Source organism: Strix uralensis, chromosome Z, assembly GCF_047716275.1.
Source record: "Strix uralensis isolate ZFMK-TIS-50842 chromosome Z, bStrUra1, whole genome shotgun sequence".
Lineage (NCBI taxonomy): Eukaryota > Metazoa > Chordata > Aves > Strigiformes > Strigidae > Strix > Strix uralensis.
Window position 1 is genome coordinate 70,267,194 of NC_134012.1, and position 21,949 is coordinate 70,289,142.

General features: G+C 36.0%; 1 protein-coding gene across 1 annotated transcript in view; it reads left to right on the top strand.

Moving 5' to 3' along the window:
• ADAMTS19 (ADAM metallopeptidase with thrombospondin type 1 motif 19) overlaps positions 1-21,949 on the top strand; it is a 152,601-nt gene that overhangs the window by 56,476 nt on the left and 74,176 nt on the right. The gene's annotated exons all lie outside the window — the stretch shown is intronic.

The following is a 21,949-nucleotide window of genomic DNA, read 5'->3' on the forward strand; positions in this document are numbered from 1 at the left end:
CAAATGTACAATTCCCAGTTGTCCAGAGCTTGCCTCTGCTTTCCCCCCCAAAATCCCCAAAGAATACACCACAATGCAAACTTTTGTCTACCATAAAGAGCGGAATAAGGCAATTTTCTGTGAAATGTTAACATAACTGTACGTGTACGTGAGGCAGTCAAGGTGATCTTTGTAGCACATTACACAATCCAGAAATGAAGGTCATGAGAAAGGAATATTTACAGGACAGACCTCATTATTGGAAAGGGTTGTCATGTTGGATCATAATTCTTCCCAGTGATGGATATGAAACAGACAAATACTGGATTTATTGTTTATTCATTAAATGCCAAGACTCACGTTTTTCAGACTGGATGTGAGTACCCACTTAAGCCAGATGGAGTAAGTGCCAGTGTTCTGTTATACAGACAAAGTTTTCATGGATTTAGGTGGCAAGTAATACCTTCTGTGCTTCCAGTCTTGTTCTACTAAAAGTACAGAGTCTTCAATTAGTAATTTTTCATTGTCTCTTAGAGTGATATATATGAAGATTTAGTAGTTTAAAGGTAACATTAACCAAGAACTGTGTTAACCAGAAAAAAATGTTTACTCAAAATCAAAAACGTGTCAAAACTCCATAGAAATATATAATTTCATTCTTCTTTTTAAAACAAAATACATGGTGCCAATCTTCCAAATCTTCCAAATATTCCTTCACAAAAGCTTAAGGTGGAAAAATATAAGATTTTTTTTCCATAATGATAGAAAACATGTTTTGGAATGTTTGTCAGATTTTTACATTCTTAATCAGGAAAAAAAGTTCTGTCTATCTTGGTGACCAAGCAAAAATTATTAACACTTCATATTTGATAGTTTTGAAAAGTAGGCAGAAGTAAAACAATTAGTTCTGGAATTTTATTTGATTTCCCGAAGTGTGTTGAACTTTAGTAAGTAGAATGTCTTTATTTTATGTTTTTCAGAGTTATATTAAGTATTATAGCATTGCTAGAAGTGTTTGGAAAGCTCTGCTGTAGCCAGGGGAGTTGTGGGGCTACTTTCTTACTTCACAATGTAGATCCAGAGTAACTTGAATGCCTTCATTGACTAACCTCACATTTCTGTAAAACAATAAGCTAGACTCTCATGTGGTATCAGTCAGAGTGGGTCAACTGATTTCAGCTAAGCTATTCTGATTTCAGCTAAGCTGTTCTGATTTCAGCATTGTCAATTGTCACAGCCCCTGTCAAATTCTTTCTGTGTGGAGAACCACAAGGCAATTATTTTAGGCTCAAAATTGACCAAGACCCAAGTGTTCTTGAGCTTTCTCTGGTTGGTTGGCTGCAGCACTCTTATTATCTCCCCCCCTCCCCCCGTGCTGTTCCACTCGTGTGTGCTCCCTGTCTCCTATTCCTGCACAGAAGTGAGATCCTGTGGTTCCACCACTGATTCTCACAGCTCTTCTGTAGCTTAAAGAGAGGTTTTAGACCTTGCTTTACTGTACAATCATTAGGGACATACTGTGATTAAAACGGAGGATTTGTCTGGGGGTGGAAGAACATAAAGATATTTATATACACGTTACATGTACTTTAGCTAATGAAAAGATTAGTTTAGATCTGTAATTGTCCAAGATTCTTTTCCCTGAGAAGACAACTGGGTTTTGAAATCAAGGCATTTCTGACCTCCAGACAGGTTTTGTTAGCTTAGTCAGAGGGAACTATCTTTTACATTTGTGGTGATTTGGAGTGTTGTTCTTTTTCTTGTGCTGTAGACAGGTAAAATTATGAGTGTAGATGTCTCAACGAATTTCTGAAAACTCTAAAAAATAACTCAGTTGCAAATTTTCAGAAACTTAGGTTTGTACTAAAAGAATCAGCATGAAATGTAAACTGGGGTCTAGTACATACTGTGCTGTTCTTGTGCATGCATATTCTGGGATTATATTCAAGTAATTGAAAGGAGCAGTGATTCATAGGGCAATTTGTTAGTGGGTTATTGCACAAACCTTAGTACCAGGAGATGGAAATCAACAGATATTTTCTCACTCCCTTCCAGGACTAGGCTGACAAATAAACACAGGAAGACTATTTCTTGAAGCAAGTGTATGCACGTTTGAATTTCCCTTCCTTTGTCTACCTTTCCACTGCAGCAGTTAAGATTTTGAGTCTGTGAGACATACTTCTTTTGGATTATGTTGGTTGTTTGCTGCTAGCTAACGTCTTCTGTGGAAACACTCATAATAGAGAGTTCTTAGTGTGAAATGTTACAGGCACAGATAGATTGTAAAATTATGCTCATCTTGTGTTGGCATCAGTTTGGAGCCTCATTAATCTGCAGGAACTCAGGGAATGACTGTTTCTAAGGGAGGCCGTGTCCTTTCTGGGACACGCTTTCTCCCTGCTTGGAGGCCGCTAACTGCCTTGGTTTAGCATCCCTCTGCCTCCTTTTCCAGTCTTTCCTTGTGCCAGCAAAATGACTCAGCAAGTCTTAGCACAAACATTTGTGTTTAGTGGAAATTGTGCTTGTTTACTTAAATGCTCTAAAATTTTGCCTGTAGCTTCCATGCAGCTCACTATTTGTGCCAAAGCTATAGGTTAGATTGACAGGTAGGTTCTAGCAGGGTGCTTGAGAGCATCTGATGCCCTGGAAGTGTTCAGGGATGTATAGTGGTGTTCTCACAGCAGTATCATCTCAAAATGGTTTTCAAAAGGCATAGGAATGAGCATAATTGCTACAGCTGGAAATACTGGCAGGCTGAATGACCTGTACAAAATCAGTGACTTAGCAAGTGGGACTATGAGGAAAGGAACCCAGCATGTTCTTCCTCTCTATTCGGCCTATTAAATTGTCTGCATATCTAGTGCCTATGATGTGGCTTTTAAGAAAATCTAAAATGCTGGTTTGCTGTCATATCACTGTAAGTTGTAAAGCTCCAAGTAAATTTATCCTTAAAGAACATGCAGAATTTGAAAATAATTTGCAGGCAAAAAGTCTTCTATTCTACTATCCTATAGTGAATATTAATTGCAGTTCCTGCTGGTAGTTGGGTTTTTTTCTGTCTTTATTGAAGATGGACCATTCCATATATAAGACATTAAGCACCTGAATCCTTGCATTATTCCTTGTCTTACCTGATTCTTCAGGTAATATCTTCTCACATCCCTTATCAAAAGTCTGCAGGTGTACAACACGTGCTCTGTAAAGTGTTGTGACCATAGTTAATGTTTTGAAAGATTCATGATAGCTAGTAAAATGTCCTAGTAACACTGATTGCAACAAAATGAAAACCAAAAAAGTAGTATTTCCAGATTCACTTACAGTAGGCCTTTTATTGCACTCAGTTAAAAAAATATGCTTCTATTAAAGGAAGGTCAGGAATTTTCTCAGCATGTATAAACTGAGTTCCATTTGATCTAATATGTCAGAATTATGAGTCATTTCAAAGGTAGGGTTTGCCTTGAATAGTGACCTCAGCTGATTGTTTCAACACTATCTTCTTACTGCAGGATGGTGAGGTGCTTTTTATTAGCTACATCTCCAGCTGACACACCTATATTGTTCTGCTCAAACATGTTTCCTTTAAAGCTGATATCATTTGCTTATCTCTTAGTCCTGATTGAAGTTCCCAAGTAATAGGATGTTTCAGGAATAGTAAATGCAGCTTTTCTGACGCTATATGCAAGACAAGGTTTCCAGCATTTCATTGATCTCAGGCAGAGAGTAGGTGTAATATATTCTGATCGTGGTCTCCTGGAGAGAAGGTAATTAAGTGCTGTTTTCAAACAATATTTTGTATGTTATGATATCACAATGATCAGGGTTTCCTTAAAAAAAATATTATTTTATAAACCTGATACAGTATAATTTGATCCTGTATTTTCAGATACCATTTTCATTTAAAACATCAGCTATAAGAACATTGTTTCTAAAAACACACTTACATCTAAACTGTTTACTAGAAGCATTTTCCAATAAAATATTGATATTTCAACCTCTAAAAAGACTCTCTTAAAAACTCGTCAGACTGTTTTAGGGGGATGGTACAAATATATTATCAATTTCTAGTTTTGGTAATAGCTAGTGTTGCAGAGACAAAAACATTAGCAGAAAATTGAGGCGCCTCAATTTGGCGCAAAGGGTCTAAGTATCGTGGATAGAAATAATGACCGGTAAGGAATCAGGCAATCATCTACACAATAAAGACCACAAAACAAAACAAAGTGAAAGAACACATCTTTCATTCAATTTAGTAAAATGCCAAAGATGATAGTTATTTGCTTTTCTGATGTGAAAGCTGTAGATCTTTAATACAAAGGACTTGGCCTTTTCCTCCAAAACTCGTCGCTGAGCACAAAGGTTTAGTCCAGCCCTATGCATTAAGAGATATCACAGAAATAGGAAATTGAACAGGCTGTCATTGTCCAGTGGAGGTTAATGATGGAAATATTGAAGCTGAATGCTTAGGGCCTGTTACCAATGGGCAAGCGGACAAAGTTGCACAGAACATGGGCAGGAGCACTGCAGAAATAAACTTAAGAAGTCTGTTTCCCTGTGCTTCCTCATCTGTCTCCATCTGGTGTCCTTCCTCTTATCCAGCAAAACGCTCTGTTGTAGTCTTGCGTAGCTGCCCTTAGCCTAACTAGCTAGGGGAGTGCTAACAGTTTGCTGAGAAGCAGGGTGAACTCTGTCATACTGAGCTGTACACCGCTGTGGCTGAACTCTTGCAGGAACTTCATGTTGCTAATTTAAAGCTATTTCAAGTACCTGTGTGCTGCAGAACAGGAGCCCTTGTAGGCAGGGTTAGTCTTTCTGCCTCTCTAACACTTCCTGTGGCTAGACAGGATGGGATTGCTGGACCCTGAACTGTGTTTCTCCAGAGGAGGGGAAAGGAAGGAAGAGGTGCTGCCACTGTGTTTTCAGTGGGCGTATTTGGTTTAACTGGGATAAAGAAGCAAGGAGAAATCTGTCACCCCTCTTTCAGGCCCTCCCCACCATCAGAACTGGATCCTGCAGCATGTGTCTGTTTTTCTAGAAGATACTAACAAGGACCTATGTTGTTTATATTCACTAGAAAGGAGGTTTTTTTGTTTCTTCTCTTTTGTTGAGGCACAACTGTGGAAGAAATGCGCTTAAGGCAGTTACAAATCAGTACTGTAGTATTTTCAGCTGCTGACACTTGCAGGGGGGAAGGGAGACTTCTGATCCGTCAAGGCAAACAGGAATGTGTAAGCCCTGAGGCCTGTTGCTTATGGTATGTCCAAACTTTGACATGCATTTTTGGGAACAGGTTCCTCTGTAAGACAGATAAGGCTGAAAGCAGGGGGTGTGTCAGAACTACTTCTACAAAGGATGGAGTATAGAACCTATGTATAGGTCCTGCCCTATATATAGCAGAGCAGATGGGGAGTTGGTAGTCCTGTCAGTCTTGCAGAGGGAAATGTAGGAGGCATGCTTAGAGAATGAAATCAGTGGAAGTTAGAAAGATGTGTTTTTTAAGGTGTGTGCATACAACTGTTTTTTGGAACATTTTACCATTGCACACGGTCAGGTTGGATATTGGTGAAAAGTGCTATGTTTAAAGTAAAAAAATACTATTTGAGGTTGCCATTTTAAAATTCTGTTGAGTCCCCCATACCCGGAGATGTACACCTAGCCCTCCAGCTGACCACCGTGACCTGCATTTTTTTCTGATATTCATCACTAGTGTAATTAAATTTGTTTCTTTTGTTGTGAATATTACTGTCCTTGGTGCCATGGGGATTCAGAGTGGGAGCATGAGCAGTTGGAGGGACAGACTGGATGAGGAGATGCAACCACAGCAGGTTTCTCCCACTGAAGGCATACCTGCAGTCTGTTAAACTTTCTAGATCAAAAATGTTCTCTAACATATCTCCAAGCTTGCCGCTACACAGAATTTGCAAGAACAGCAAGAGCATTGTAAACTTTCAGTTTTTGCCTTGTGAGTTGGTTTACCCCAAAATACAAAAACTGTCCTAAACAGAAGATACTCTAAACGCATACCGTGTAAAGGAAAGGTAATTTTTGTCAGTAAGATTGCTGACATTCAGAGAGCTCAATTCACCATTTAATCTGCAAAAGAATTCCTATGGAGATTTCCAGTGTGTAACCTAATCTAAGGCATTCATGTAACTTTTACAATACATACAATTTTGCGTTCATACAACATTCTCTTTTACACCAGGATCATGATAATAAATTCACTGACCTGTATATAAAGGACCACCTCATACCGTGAGAGCAGAAGCATCTTTTAAGTGCTTTAATGGAAAAGCTAGCCATAGAGACTTCACTCAATTTCACTTCATGAACTTTTGTTTTTGTTAGAAGTACTGTAGTTCAGATGTGTATCCAGTAACTGCAAATGTCTGAGTAGCTACAGTGTTCACATGTGGCCTCTGAACATTGATTTCTCCTGTGGCCTTGCCAGGATGTTTTATTTAGTATCATTTGAACTCTATAGAAGTGTAGAAATGCAAAAGTTCCCTAGGAAGTGACATTCATAGGATAGTACAGTATGTGTGGTATACAAATACCTTTACTACACAAGATTTTTTTAAATCATCGGGGAAATTTTGGCTTCTACAATCCACAAAATAAAACATGATTTTGTCAGTGAGTTACATGTCCATAAGTACAGCAAAGCAGAGCCTAATTAGATGTGAATTCCAATAAATATAAAAAACCAAAACATAATAAATAAATAGAATTTAGCCTACCTCATTGTCATAAAATGTCATTAATTATGCATGCTTGGTGCAGTTTCTCAGGAAAGCAGAACAATGTAGGACTGCGATACATGTGCTCAGTCATCAAATCCAGACATCTGCTATTGCAAGCCTCAACTTTATTCCTTTTCTAGATATATTAAATCCAGATATATTAAATTTTTTAAAATTATTAAGATTCTTGATTCCAGCAAAACTCTTATTAAAGATGCAGTCCCTTCTCACCTTACCTCTTGTTTTACTGAGTTGGACTAAATAGCAACACGCCAGTGAGACCAGAGAGCTACATTTTCACACCAAAGCAGCCAAACCTTTGTTTTCAAGCTGTGTTGTAACTCAGACACAAAATAGCTAGGTTGCAACACATTAGATTGTTTTATTTTAAGTGTTTAAAGCTTAATTAATCTCAACAGTAGGGTAACACAGAATAAATCTCTCTGAATGGACTTTTGATGGCAATTTCATAATCACTAGCTTGCCTTTAATTACTAACCACTTACATACTTAAAAAACAAGTCTTCCTTAAACAATTGATCAAGCACTTACTGCTTCAGGCAATTCCTTCCTTTATTTCATTTTAATACTTTGAAGTAGTTAGCCAATGCATTTAGAGAGCTGAAAGTGAAGGAAAAAAAATATCTTTTCTGTTTTGTTTTTCAGATTATATTACAGAAGTCACTTACTGCTTTCTTACTTAGTATGTGCTAACAATCTGTCTTGGGAAACAGAAGGGCCTTTGAATGTGTTTAGGAAGACTGAAAGGTTAATTTTCACGTTTACATCCAATTTCAGAAGTTTACAATTAAATCTGTAAGAAAATTTTAGATTTTTTAGAGCTGAGACAATCTATGATACCTGCATTGAATTTCCATTAGCCTATAGATGTTCTGGTTCAAGGAATAATAATTTTTGAGAATAAAACAGTCTAACATGTTACTCATTTGATGTGCAGGAAAATTTTGTGTATTTGTTTATAGTATTGGTATTTATGCTTGTCTTTATAACTTATACAAATAAATACTATTAAATTAAAAATAAATACAGGATAGTTAATATAGTACTAAAGGTTCAATCATTCCTCAGTTACTAATCAACTTTTTCAGATATTGTGGTTATCTTGAAATATCTCTGAAGTTAGCAATTATTTTCTTACTTTATAATAACTATTACATCCATTCAGACACATGTCTAATTCTTATTGTACATTCCAGTTCAGATACATTCAGTTGTGCTCTTTCTCATTTAGTTGACATGCTGTGGTTGCTGTTAACATATGTTTAAATCCCTGCAGAGTCAACTGCATGCTCAACTGCTGAATTTTGTTCTTGACCTCAGTAAATGGTCCTGTAATATACCATAATACCATCCATAGTTCTTTGTAATTTCATGTGTAACCATATACCTTCAGTGAAAATGTAATATAGCTGTCAATTTCTAGAGATTATACTACTTTATCTCTAGGTAAATCTTTTTATGTATTTTGTCTTGTTTTCTGTATTTAGTCACAATTTACCTGAGGTATTTAAAATTCTGTTTTAAAGGGATTTAAGATATAGAGAGACTTACTATACATAAATCATTTTAACATTACATTCAATAGCATTTAGAATATTTGTGCTTGGAGCCAGAACAATTTCTTTCGCAGGCAAAGCTCCTGTGTCCATCAGAAAAGGCATTACCAAGTATGGACAAAAGAGTCTGTAATATTTTACAGTACAGATTTGCTTTGTGTTAAAGAAAACAAAAGGAAATTGCAAGCTAATCATTACAATAATTTGTGTTTGTCTTGTGAATACTGTGTACTTTCTAACTTCATGTATGAATCCTTCAGCTATGCATGCCAGATTCAAAAGTGAAAAATCAGTGAAACATCAGAGCAATACTGCCATGGTACGCAAGAGACGCTCATGTCAAGGCATGGGAAGGGTGATGAGACACAAAGCAGAGGACAGAAGTGGGCATGGCTTAACTAAGCTCAGGCCTCTGCTGGTGAAAATTATTTTATCAGGAGAAAATATACAGTTTTAGCTATTCAGACTGCAAGAGATAAACAAATGAATGGTTTGGTGACCCTCTCACTGCATTGAATAGTAAATTATGTCCTGTGTCATTTTATTCATCCAAAGTGTTGAAAAATTCAATCAGGCCCAAGCAGCTGTGATCTCTTGAAAGTATTTTTCATTGTCTCCTGGATTTTACAACTTCAATACTTATCTTTTATAGCTTGTCTTTATGGGAAAAACATTCAAATGAAATATTGCATACATTCATATTAAAATTGTGTGGGTTGGCAACTGTAAATTGTTCATCGATAATCAGTTACTCTATATATGCTATAATACTGAGGTATACCCTGTAGTAGTTTGTATAAAGAATTGCTCTTCATTCCATGTATCATGCATACAATTAAATTTTAAAAATGAAAAATTAAATTTGGTGTCAAACATTACAAATAAAAGACATCCAAAATACAGGACTGTAAAGTAAGGTATACCCATTCTCTAGTTAGCCAGCTGTTTCTCTAATACTAGTCTTGTGTTCAGTTCTTAGTAGATATGCTTGTGTGCAGTATTTTCATCCCTTCAAAAGTTTGCAAAGTTATATTGGAATAGGGTAGTCAATCTTATACAGTATTTTGCACTGAAAAATTCCACTATTTTTTACTGGAAGTTTTTTCAAAATAAGAGAGTCAAGATAGCTCCTTGTGACTAACGCATCAGTTTCTGTGTCCTGTAGCTATATAACAAAAAAAACCCATCAGCATAATGGAATTAGATAGACCATGTAATGGATGCATATTTTCCTCTGGATTTTGAAGAATGGAATGAGTAGGCACTGATACATGGGTCCTTTAACTAAGGAGGAAACAAAAGGAGCTCCATATTTGTGGAGAGAACTGTGGATGATCCATACAACTGCATCTAACTTGTCAAAATACAAGGAAAAGTGCTCTACAAGTACAAGAAGGAAGGAACAGAGGGACAGGGTCAAGGCTCATTCTTCATTTAAACGCCTTTGGGCAGATTTTGTGTTTGAATTCATATCATAGCTCCCTTCTGTGACACTTAAATGGCAACACGTTCTTTTGTATTTCTGTTTTGAGTCTGTACTGAAGGTTTTATGTTCTCAGGATCATGATACCCTACCCTGAATAAAACATGAGTTTCTCATCTAAGTCCTTTATTCATCTTGCTCAAGCAGGGACTAGTTAGGGTCTAGTGCTGCACATGTGAGATACAGGAACCTCCTCTAGTTCTCAGTTACCTTGCACATTGCAGACTTTGCAAAGGTAGTTTTGATAATGGATTCCCTGGAAGAAGAAAGACGTGATACACTCAGCCTTTTCAGCCTGCTTTCATAGAATTCAAACTTCTTGAGGACCATCCCAACAAACTCGAAGAATTTTTGAGTTGAAAGCAATTTGCAAGAACATTAAGATATGGTCTTGAAGAAACTCATCAGGTGCAGGTACAAGTTGGGCCACTGATCAGTTAGCGCTGACTCTTACTTAGGCAGCATAACTACTTTCATCACATATGCTATTACAACATGGAACAATATATGCTTAGCTACGCTAATGAAGGCAGAATACAGGATGGATATGTGGAGATAACAGTAGTAACTTTAAATGTTTTTAGCTGAAAAGATTCATGATGGAAGACTTTTCACGATAGCTTTGCCTTTGTTCTCATTTGTCAGAAAGATACTAGTTAAGCTAGCTATCCACTTCTAGACAGTGTTTTCTGTATAAAGGAACATTTACCTATTTAATTCACTTTTCTTACAAGGTGTGCTACTGGTATCTGCTATAAACTGTCCCAAGACGAGTCATTTTCTTCTACTGCATCTCTCTCATAGTGAAACAAAGTATAAATTCTTTACATGAAAAATTTAAATGTCACAAACTTCAAAATTTGGCCATAGAATAATTGATTATTCTAAAAAACAAACATACAAAAAACAGACTAATACCTCTTTCAATCCCCTTAACTGCCCCATGTCTCACACAAAAGAGAATGCAGATTACACCATGCTTTAAAAAAAGAAAAAAAATTCCTAAATACTTTCTTTAAGTGGAGTCTCAAGAACAGTAAAATAATCACTTTTATATCACTTTTAGCTTGATTATCTCATGAAAACATGAGAAATATTTTACAGCAATCACCCAGATTGCAGAAAATGAAGAAATGTTTTACTGTGCTGAAGCACTATTTGTCAAAGAACAGTTTTATGTTTCTACCACACAGTGTCATTTACATAGTACAGCTGTAATAAAATAAATTACAAAAGAAAGCAAGACAGTCTTGTTTTCCTCATACTTAGTTGCAGAAATAAAAATAGGTGTAAAGAAGATGTGTTAGACTGAAAATTATATGGTCTTGTGAGTGATTTCACATCTGTTTGTGGCACAGAGGATGGTACACAGGCAAGGGGAAGAAGACACCAGAAATTTAATTGCAGGAAAATCATCTTAATAGGGTATCAGGACTGGAATGATTGTAAGACCAGGAAAAGCATCAGTGATACATTATGAGTAGATCGAATTGGTAAGGGAAGTTGATGTCACACAAGGCTTGGAAGCATATTCAGAAAAAAAATAGTTTTTGAAATGAGACAAGAGATTAATTCAAAGGCAATGCAATGTCCATAGAGGTACAGAACAAGGGGCAGTTTAACAGCTGTGCACTTTATGAATGTGGGAACAGAAACCCAGATGTCAGGAAGGCAAGAAGAGAGACAAGCACTTGGGTGAATATTTTCACTATTTGTATGGAGTGACATAATTCTTAATTACCTCTAGAATATATTTTACTCTGTGATGCTACTATATTTTGAACCAAGTCTACAGAGTTGTAGGCTTATAGTATTTTAAGCCATCTTAAAGTGAACTCACACGTCACAGCAGAGAAAGCAGTTCTGACAACTAATTAGACCATTGTATGTTGCAAGATAACACCTATTAATCATATTTCTTGTGGGGAAGAGTCAGATTTTCTCAGAAGCATAAGAGACAAGAGACAGTTTTTGAAAAATAGCATTTGCATTAAAGCAGGAGTGCGTTAAGTATTTTCTACTTTTTCTGTCAAATTAAAGAAAAAATTTAATCTTCTTGAAATGACATATATGCTCAAGTTTTAAGGTCAACACAATTTTTTAAGGTTACAGAAGTTATGTAAAATTTCCATTTGGAAAATAGAGACTACCTCAAAACTGATCTTGAAAAGTAGGGGAACTTTTAAAATACCTGTACTATACGTAGCTCTCCTGGGAGACTGAAGCCTACCGTTACATCAGCATTTTCCTAAACGTGCTGTTCTGTGCACTGTGCTTCCTGGTTCCATGGACCAGGGCCCTTGACTTTAAATGATGAGGCTTTTTTTAAAAATACATTTAAAAAGTAAATTAAACAATTGACAGTGGCAAGAAAGTATACAACAGCAAAGCTGTAACAAATTATTAGAAAAGGTCATCTTCATAAAATGAGGTCAGTTTGTGTTCCTTAATGCTAGCGAGTATTCAAATTGCAATTTCTTGTACTACACTGGTATTCTTGGCAAACTAAAATTTCACTTGTCTTTTTGGCAGTTACCTCCCTTTGAATTCAGTCTAGAGTCTGTGATTCCTAGTTTTCCTTTTAAAGTCATATTGTAGCAGAAGCCTCAGTTTGTAAGCTTCTAAAAAGTTTTGCACAAAGAATTTATACTGGGCTAGAAAATTAACTTGTTCCTCTCTTTCTGTGAAAGATAACAGTTTTAACATAATTGTCACAGTAGATCTATGCCATCCATTCCTTACAGATTTTTGAACTGACAAATACCAGATATGAGTCATCCAATATTAATCAGGCTGTTTAATCATCTAAGATATTTGTTCCCATATATCAGAAGTTTTATTTCTCAAAAAATGTTCTAGAAGGAAATATGTAGATCTGATAAACATTTTCCCCTGTTACCCATTCTTACAGTGGAACATTTATTTTTAAATGCATCTGAAGAATAATTTTTCTCTTTAAAGAACTTCACAGAGAATTTCCCACTTTCAAGAATGCCTCCATCTCTCAGGTTTTTGTGTGGCACTATTAAACACAGATAGCCACTTCATATCCCAGATTTTCATAGTCGTCCTGCTTGCTTCCTGACAGGTTCAGGAGCTACCATATTCTCTGACATGAGGTTAGTTTCCAGCAACTGAACAGAACTTGACTCGAACTGAAAACAATAGGGAAGAGAATGTATTTCGGAAAACACTATTTCTGTATGGATGCTGTATAGATCTGTATTACCTCTGCTTCCATTCTTCGAAAGAATATCTTCTGTGGGGAGCAATGAAATGCAAGTGTATCAGAATCCAACACTTTTTGTCCAGGCTCTATTAGATATTCCACATGAGGAGGGTTTAGTGTTTAAACCAAAATTTACTTATCTGAAGATATTTGATGTTATATGGGATTTTGATTTAGCAGAGTGATACAGCAGTGTACTGAAATCACAATGCAAACACAGTGTAGCCATTGCAATATACAGTTGGATCATAGTACAAATCTGATTCCCATTATTGGCCTTTATATGCTCACTGTCAACGATGCTGGGCATCTCCAGGTGCTGGGAAGGAATATGTGAGTTAAAGTCAGCTCAAGCCCATTGCTCTGTTCAAAGTTCGTTTTGTCAGTTGTTCAGTTTCTATACTCTCTTTTGGGCTGAGCCACTTATGCACTTACCCCGTGCTGGGCTGTCTGAGTCAGGAAGCCATTCATGCTGTTTCGATTAACTCAGGGAAAAACATTTACACAAGCAGTTAATTCACTGAACTGATACAGGCATTTATCTAAAACAAACCTCCAGTCCCTTTTCTGTTGAGATAAATTCAGCTTTCTTTGCAACAGCTGTGGTCAGTCACTCCCTACATTCTTCCCTCAGTCTCATAAGCACATCATCCTTGCCCATCTCATCTGACCCTTTTTCTGTTTTAGGGGTTTATTGACCAGACACAAAATAATAAACTTTTTTTATTTTTTTTTTTTTTTAAATAGACACGTTCATTTAAGTAAAGCAGATGTGGAAAAGAAAAAAGAAAGATGGGCTAAATAAGGATAAAAGAGTGGAAAAAAAGAGACATGTATATATATGTACACAGAAATGTAGAGACAATCAGTCAAAGAAATAGACACAGCCTTCCTACCATGTGCACGCATACATGTAGCACTTTATACAACTGTAGGTGCTAATCTGGAGGAGTGGTGTATCTGGTCATAAAGGTAAATAATTAAAAGGAAAATGTATGATTGGGTTTATATATTTTCTAGTCATTGTGATGATCCATTAATAGCAGTCTTTCCTTCACTTCTAGGTTAGGGTTCATTCTATCAAAGAAAAGCAGAATTCAAGTTCTGCTTTTTTCCATCTAGCATAATGTTTTAAAAGATGTTTCTCACTGATGGTCTTTTTTTATGTTGTGAGAGATTAATGGACAATAATAAAGAGATTAATGGACAATAATAAAAACTTTTCTTTGTAAAGAGTCATTTTTTATTTCTGTTTTGCTACAGCTAATCCCAAGATCAGATCTGCCATATTCTTAGAGATCATGAGGACTGGAAACGGCTAGTTCACATAAATAACTTTCCCTGTTCATTTTTGTCCCAGGAAAAAATATCATCCCCAGAAATGGTTGGTAGAGAAAGCTACAAATACAGCCCAAAAGACTGCAAAACAACATTGTCACATTGCCTGCCTGTAAAGCAAATGTAATTGTAGAGCAAGTTGGAAAACACAGAAAGCAAGTTTGAGTTGCTAAAAATACCGCGGCATTCACTGTTGTCTTCTCCCCATCTTGTCTGTAGAGTTTTTTCAACATACAGAAATAGAGTTTTAGGGTAGGAAATGGGCACCAACTCTTAATCTGAGGCATGTGATACTCATTCAAAGTAAACTGTGTGTCTGTTACATCTTTCCAATACATCAGTGAAAAGCATATCCTCAAGATGAATTTATTTATGCATATATTTGGTGAGAGCTATTCTGAAAAGGCTGGCGCTCAGCTTGAAACCTCTTTTTGGGTTTTTAAGTAACAAGCTTCTGCTTTACTTTGGAAAGCCCCCTTTAGTTTTGTTTCCAAAGAAATGACATGTCTTCTTTTCAAAGTCACATTTTATTTGATTGTATACAGCAGAGTTCCATGAAGCTTTCATGAGGCACTCTTACAATTTACCCATGTAATTTAAGGAGTGAAAGTCTTTCTTGTGTAAGTCCTAAAAATAGACTTTTCTACTTCTGTCCAAAAGTTAAACTTACAAATGTACATCAAGATTATTAATAATTTTCTATACCATATAAAACAAACATCTAGAAAATTTGTTTATGCAAATCGTACCATGAGGAAGTTAGAGTAATGAATGAAACTAGTTCAATTTCTTAGAAGATTGAGTTATTGCTTAGAAAGATTATGTTTGATTATTCTTTCATATTAATAGTATGAGAAAATATGAAGCAAAGAAAATCTTTATTACACATTACTCCATACGCTATGATTTTTTGCATTTTCTTCTGAACAGAATGGCTTACGACCTCCTCAACGTCAATTCTACACAATCTAACCAAGTTTTTTCTGCTTTTAAGTTACAGGTGCAAAAGAAGGTCAGATATGAAGGAAAGGAAGTTGTGACTCTTTTCCAATTTATGACATTTTCTTTTCATTTTCCAACAGTTTTCTTTTGCATCTGTCTTTTCCTGTTCATGCATATTATGGACAAGTGTTCCACTTGGTAATGTTGCCTTTACCAAAAAAAAAGGCAATTAAAAGATTTTAGAAGTATACTGACTGTACTCAGTGGATCTGTTACAGTGTATTGTTACTTTAAGTTTTTTCCTTTAAATTTCTAAGAAATTTTTTTCATACATTGCTTAAAAGTTAAAAAACAGGACATGGGAATTACTTGCCAGCTTTTACATTAGAAGGTGTCCTTGAGTTCAGAGCTGTCTTGCTTCATAAAGTATTTGGAATAGTGGTGGCCTGAGCATGCTCTCATATGGTTTGAAGCACTCTGGATAGTTCAGCATAAAGCTGACAAGAATAATTGTAGATGAACATCATGACACCAAAAAGGCAGTGAAAGAGCAGATGAAGTATGGCCAAATACAAAGTAATGCATATTAAGAAAAAAAAAAAAAAAGAAAGAGTCTTTTGCTTATATGCATGAAACCATGGGCTTTGCTACCAGTCAAGAAAGAGGTCAGGGAATGATAGTGAATGGTAGCTGAAAATGTCAGTTCACTGATCAGCTGAGTAAAGCGACTGGTAGGACTGACTAGGAAAAAATACAGAAACATAGAAAAATCATAATGCTGGTCAGTACATCTGACCTTTTGACTACAACCGCTTTTTTCAGAAAGGCTGTAGTAGAACAAGAGAAGGTAAGGTAGGCAGAGCGCTGTAAAATGAAAAAAAGGTGTGGCTAGCTTGTGCCTCATGAGTCACTAAATGTTTAGAGCTTCTCAGTTTGTCACTGAGATAGCTGACAGATATCTAGGAAGGCATAGAAGTCTTTGAGTAGATTAATAGAGCTTTATGTTTTAGTTAGAATACCCCATACGCAGTCTTCATAAAAAGAGAAAAATGTACTGTTGTACAGACAGTTACACTCTGGAGCTATTTGCCATCACATGTTATGGACCCAAACTCTGAAGCAGGTTAAGAAGGAATACCCAAATTCAGGGAATAAATGCTTTGGTGGCTGTTAAAGATAACAGTATGGATGCAGCCTTCAGCTCAGGGGATCCCTACAACACTTGTCAGCAAAGGCCAGGAGTGAACAGTGGGGAGATTCACTTACTGGCTGATCTGTTTATTCATCTTGAGAGACGTGTTTTCCATGTTGGCTTCATTTTAGAAGAAAATCAGTGTCTTCAGCAGTTCTGCCATCCCATTCATATAATAATATATTAGGTACATGTAGTCTGTTCATAAGGTGCAAGAACTAAGGACCTAAAACTGTACAATCACACATTCAGAATTTGCTTATGCGTGTATAGCATACATTGACATGCCCTTCCCATTTTTAGACTTTTTGCCCACTCTAAGGATTAAATGCAGCAGTTTGTTTAAACGGAGAAGAGTAAGCTTAATAGTCTATTCTGAAACATAAAATCACATACTTATTAGATACTTGATAACGTATTTTTCTGGAAGCATTAGTTTTTCTAAGAGGTATATAAATCATAAACTAACAAAACAGGTGAATAAAATTTGTGTTACATTTGTGTAAAATGCAGCAGAAGCTGATTGGGTTTTATCCCATTATTTTTTCTAATGTCTTGCATCGATGTGTATGTGCATTTGTATATATACACACATACAGGTATAGTTATCATCACTGTCGATATCTCTCAACTTAAAAAGAAAAAAGAAGTATTTCTAGGCTTTTCTGTTTGCACTTGAGTTAACTGGAGTTTTGATTGCTGCCGTGTTTAAGGGCTGCTGATTCACTGACAACTGACAGAAATTTTTTTATCCTGAAAATTGTCAGTGTGTGTGACTCTCTTAATTAGCTTGTGCTAATTAGACTTTTAAATATCAGATCTGTGGAAAGCTCTTTTTTACCTACTTCTTAAGAAAAGCATCTGGACTGCTAAAAAGAAAAATTTATTAGATTAGTAATCAAGTCCAGTTAAGTACTATGATTTGTGCTCACAGGCCCACTGATTTGCCAGTTCAAATTTAAAGTGCTTATGTTTGAATCAAAAGCCAGATGTACTTGGGTACTAAATTATGTTTCTATTGCAGTGGTTTGCTAGGTTTGTGCATCATCAATAATTCAAACTAAGGTTATGCTGTCAAGGGTGTGTTGATGCATGGCACATTCTGAAGGCTAAAGATTTTTTTTCGAAGTTTGTGATTCAAATCATCATGAGTTTTTCTGCATGTTCTTTATCTATTTAGTCTTACCTGTATTTCATCAGTGGTTTATACTACTGATTATGAAACTTGGTGTAGAAACTTCAGAAGAAAATTCCAAACATAAATACTACTTTTATCCATAGTATGTGCTTAAGTAGTATCAGTTGTATGTATACTAATTTAGTAAAAATAGATCCATCGTTCATGAAGTTCATGAATGGTTTCAATATTCTCGAAATTATATCTAATGTGCATTCAGTAATAATAGTGTGCTTTGTTATATTACCTAGACAATAGGGAATGCAGTAGGCACTGGGAATCTCTTCAGTTTTACTGGTTTTCTTGGTCAAATTTGACAATTTTTACTTATGTATAGATAGTACATCAGGGAACATACTATCCCTAGATTCCTGAGAATATAATATACTCCTTCATTAAAAAATGCTTTAAAATGGAAATGCTTTTTTTTTTTTTTTTCCCCTGAACTGTGCTATACAAACATAGACTCTTTTCAGTTCTTTCAGCCTGTGTTTTCAAGAGTTGGAAATGGAACATATGTGCTTGGTTTTCATGGAATTTTGATATTATATGAACTGGAAATTCAGGTAGAATGCTCTTGATCAGTAGTAGAAGGGATATCTAGGTGATCCCCTATTCCTCTTCATCAAAGAATATGTTACAGAAACTTTGTTCTGTATTTTTTATGGTCATAATTGCCTTATAATCTAGAAAAAAAACCCAGCCTGTTTGCAGAACATTACTGTTCCCAAAACAGAAAGGCTGTGAAATAGCTCAGGAATGTGTAGAGGTGATATCCAGGTGATATCCAGGTGATATCAATGGATTAAACTGGTAATATGCAGAAGTGTCTCTTTCTTTTAACAGCATCTAAAATTAATAAGTAGCTTTTGGAGCAAGTATGAGGGAAGGGATTCAGAATAAACACATAACTAATGGCGTGTCAAACCAAGTTTGAATGTGTTGTGAAACCAAGGAAATTCAGAGAAAAATAAATTCAAATGTGCTAAGAAAGTTATTTGTGTGATTAAGACTTTTAGAATATTAACTCTGTTTCATTGGATCACTATAAAGTGAGAAATAATAACCATTCTCTAGCCTTTTAGAATGCAATATTACAAATGAAGACATTCAAGTCACACTGTAAGAAAGAGCAATGTCTCTATGTTTGACTGCATATTTCTTAATGTGATTTTTTTTTTTTACTGTGGAATTTTTGTCCCTGTGGGCAATGCTGACAGTAGTCTTTTAATATAGGTAGTGGATTTATGTTGTGGGCTGCAGGTCATGAATGAGTAGGTAAAGCTGACAAATTTGTTTGGATACTGTACTTGGTACCGTGTTTTGTGTAAACATCCCTGTGAGCTGAACCATGGCTCTTCAACAGAAAAGTTGTTAATGTGTTCCTACTTTGAAAGAATAAATAGTTTGATGGTTTGATGAGGATGTTCATTAAGAAACCAGAAAATTTTAAAGAATAGCTATCATATTATTTAGAATTATTTAGAAATACCTGTCTCTATGGGTAGCAGTAATGGTAGTAGTAATAAACCACTGTTATGACTTCGGCAAAAGTTCTACTTTTCTGAAGCAGCATGTATTTTAATTTGTATATTTACATGTTTGATAAGAAAATGTAGTCGCTTATGTGGTTCTTCTAGAAGAATGGGCACAATGGTAAAGCTTTACTCTCTTAATTGATACTGTATGTATTTTCTTTTGAATTAACTTGAGAAATGCCTGTCTACAGAGTGAAGTAATCTGAATATTTTACATTTGGCAGGTATTCATTCAGTGAATTTTTGCTTCAAAACACTGATTTATTTATAGATAAATAACAGGATCCTTCCTTAAATTGTCAGCGAGCTGATGCTACCACTTTCTAGCCAACACTTTTCAAATACTAAGTGTTTTAATTTGAAGCTGTGTGTTGAGACTGTGGGGTTCACTAGGAATACCTTAATCATAACAAGGGAGCAATTTTTCTTTTTTTTTTTTCTTATGGATTTAACCTTGGAGCAGTTCCAGCTGTGTTAATAAGCCACAGGAAGCTGCAGTGAACATACACGTATTTAAAGAAGAAATTCCTTCTCTTACCTAATGCAGAGCCGACTAAGCAAGAGCAGCTGCTTACAGAAGTCAGTTTCTTTTTCTCTACATGTGAAATTAATAACCAAGGACAAGACATGAAACTAATTCATGGCTACTAGTTGGCTAATTTACATCCAGTAGCTGCTGTTGGATGTGTCTTTCACATACAAGGTTGACTTTGTTTAATAGGGGAAAATCATAAAGCATTAATTGCACTTGATGCTTTTGGACATTTCTAGAATCAGAAATCTAATTTAATCTAAATGAAATGCAGGTCTTATGTTTTGTGTGTTACACTTAAAAAGGTCAAACATAATCAGTTTTCTTCAAGAAATGCCAAGTATAAAAACACTATTGGTGATATGCATTGAGTATTGTTGGAAATGTCTACTACTGCTGACTGCTTCTTCTGCAGAATAGGTATGGTACTTGCAATGTGTGTAGCTCTTTGGGAACAAACTGGGGACAGTCAGGATAGTGACAACAACTGATAGTATTCCTGTTGTTATATGGAAAGATCTTGCTAATGTACTTGAACCTGCCAAAAGATGGTTGGGAGATTTCTTTTCCCTACAAAAAACTACAGAGCATCAGACAGTTTTCAGTTAGTACTCAGTATCAACAAGCAGAGGGAGGTTTGCCCAGCAAGTAAGTTTTATCTGAGGATAGCCATCATCAGTGTATTGTGGTTTAACCGCAGCTGGCAACTAAGTACCATACAGCCACTCGCTCCCTCCCCTGGAGTGGAATGGGGAAAGAGAATCAGAAGGGTAAAAGTGAGAAAACTCGTGAGTTTAGATAAAAGCAGTTTACTAATTGAAATATTGTAATAATAATAATAGTAATGAAAAGGAAAATAACAGAGAAATAAAACCCAAGACAAACAAGTGATGCAAATGTAAACAGTTGCTCACCACCAACCAACCAATGCCCAGCCAGTCCCTGAGCAGAGCTCCCCCAACAACCTTCCCCCTAGTTTTATTTCTGATCATGTCTTATGGTCTGGAATATCCCTTTAGTCAGTCGGTGTCAGCTGTCCCAGCTGTGTCTCCTCCCAACTCCTTGTGCACCTCCAGCCTACTCACTGGTGGGGCAGTATGAGCAGCAGAAAAGGCCTTCACTCTGTGCAAGCACCGCTCAGCAATAATGAAAACATCCCTGTATTATCAACACTGTTTTCAGCACAAATCCAAAACATAGCCACTTACCAGCTACTGTGAGGAAACTTTATACCAGCCAAAACCAGCACAGTAAGGAAACTATTTCTGAACATTTCGCATTATAGTAATAGGAATGCTCACAACACTTCAAAATACAGCACTGGATTTTGTCTATGGCAAGAGTAATTTTTCTGTTTTGTTTTAGCACTTTGTGAATTCATTGGTGTTGGTTGAAGTCAGAGCCCTGATGTCTGCTTCTTCTGGTATTGTCACCAGTTCTACTTCTTAGAGCTACAATATTAAAAGCAGCTCTATCTTTTTCAATTTGGTCATCAGAACTTGAAAGAAAATGCATGTAATTGTGGAACTGCAAGGCACAAAATGATTTTAGAAATATCTTCATTTCAGCCACTGGAGCATAACATTCAAATTAAAACATTACATTTCAGACCATTTCTTCTCTTATTTTCAGTAGAGTTAATGTAAGTGATAGCTACATTTAGCATGAGGTGTCATTTGAAGGACTTTTTGCTTTGCACATGTTTTGCCTTTTTTAATATCCCAAATTACTTTTACCCTTGCTCCATCTTTTCTCCATTCTTTGGAAATAGATAGTAAAATTTGAAATATTCTGCCTTATTCAAATCTAATTTGTGATTCTTTTATTCAGTCCTGAACAGCATTTTTTGTCATACAAGTTCTGTGTCCGAAAACTTCCAGCCAGCTCTGTTGAGAGCCACACTGCCAGACTAGTGATGGGGTTACTACTTGAATTTCATGTTGTGGATGAGGCGTTGTGCTCAGACTGACAAATACTTGGATTGTAAGAAGAATTACTTTTATCTGGTTAACTTAGAATGCTAATTATGACTAAATTTCAAACACTGTCAGACATTTCAAACTTGACCTTTATATGCAAACATCGAGTGAACATGTTGATCCAGAGGGCACCGTTCCATTGAAAAGATGTTCCTGGGAAGAAGGCCAAACACTTGAAACAGCGTTTTGGTTGCTTACTCCAAAATTTCAAACAAGTGATGACAATGTCATCAGAATGTATTT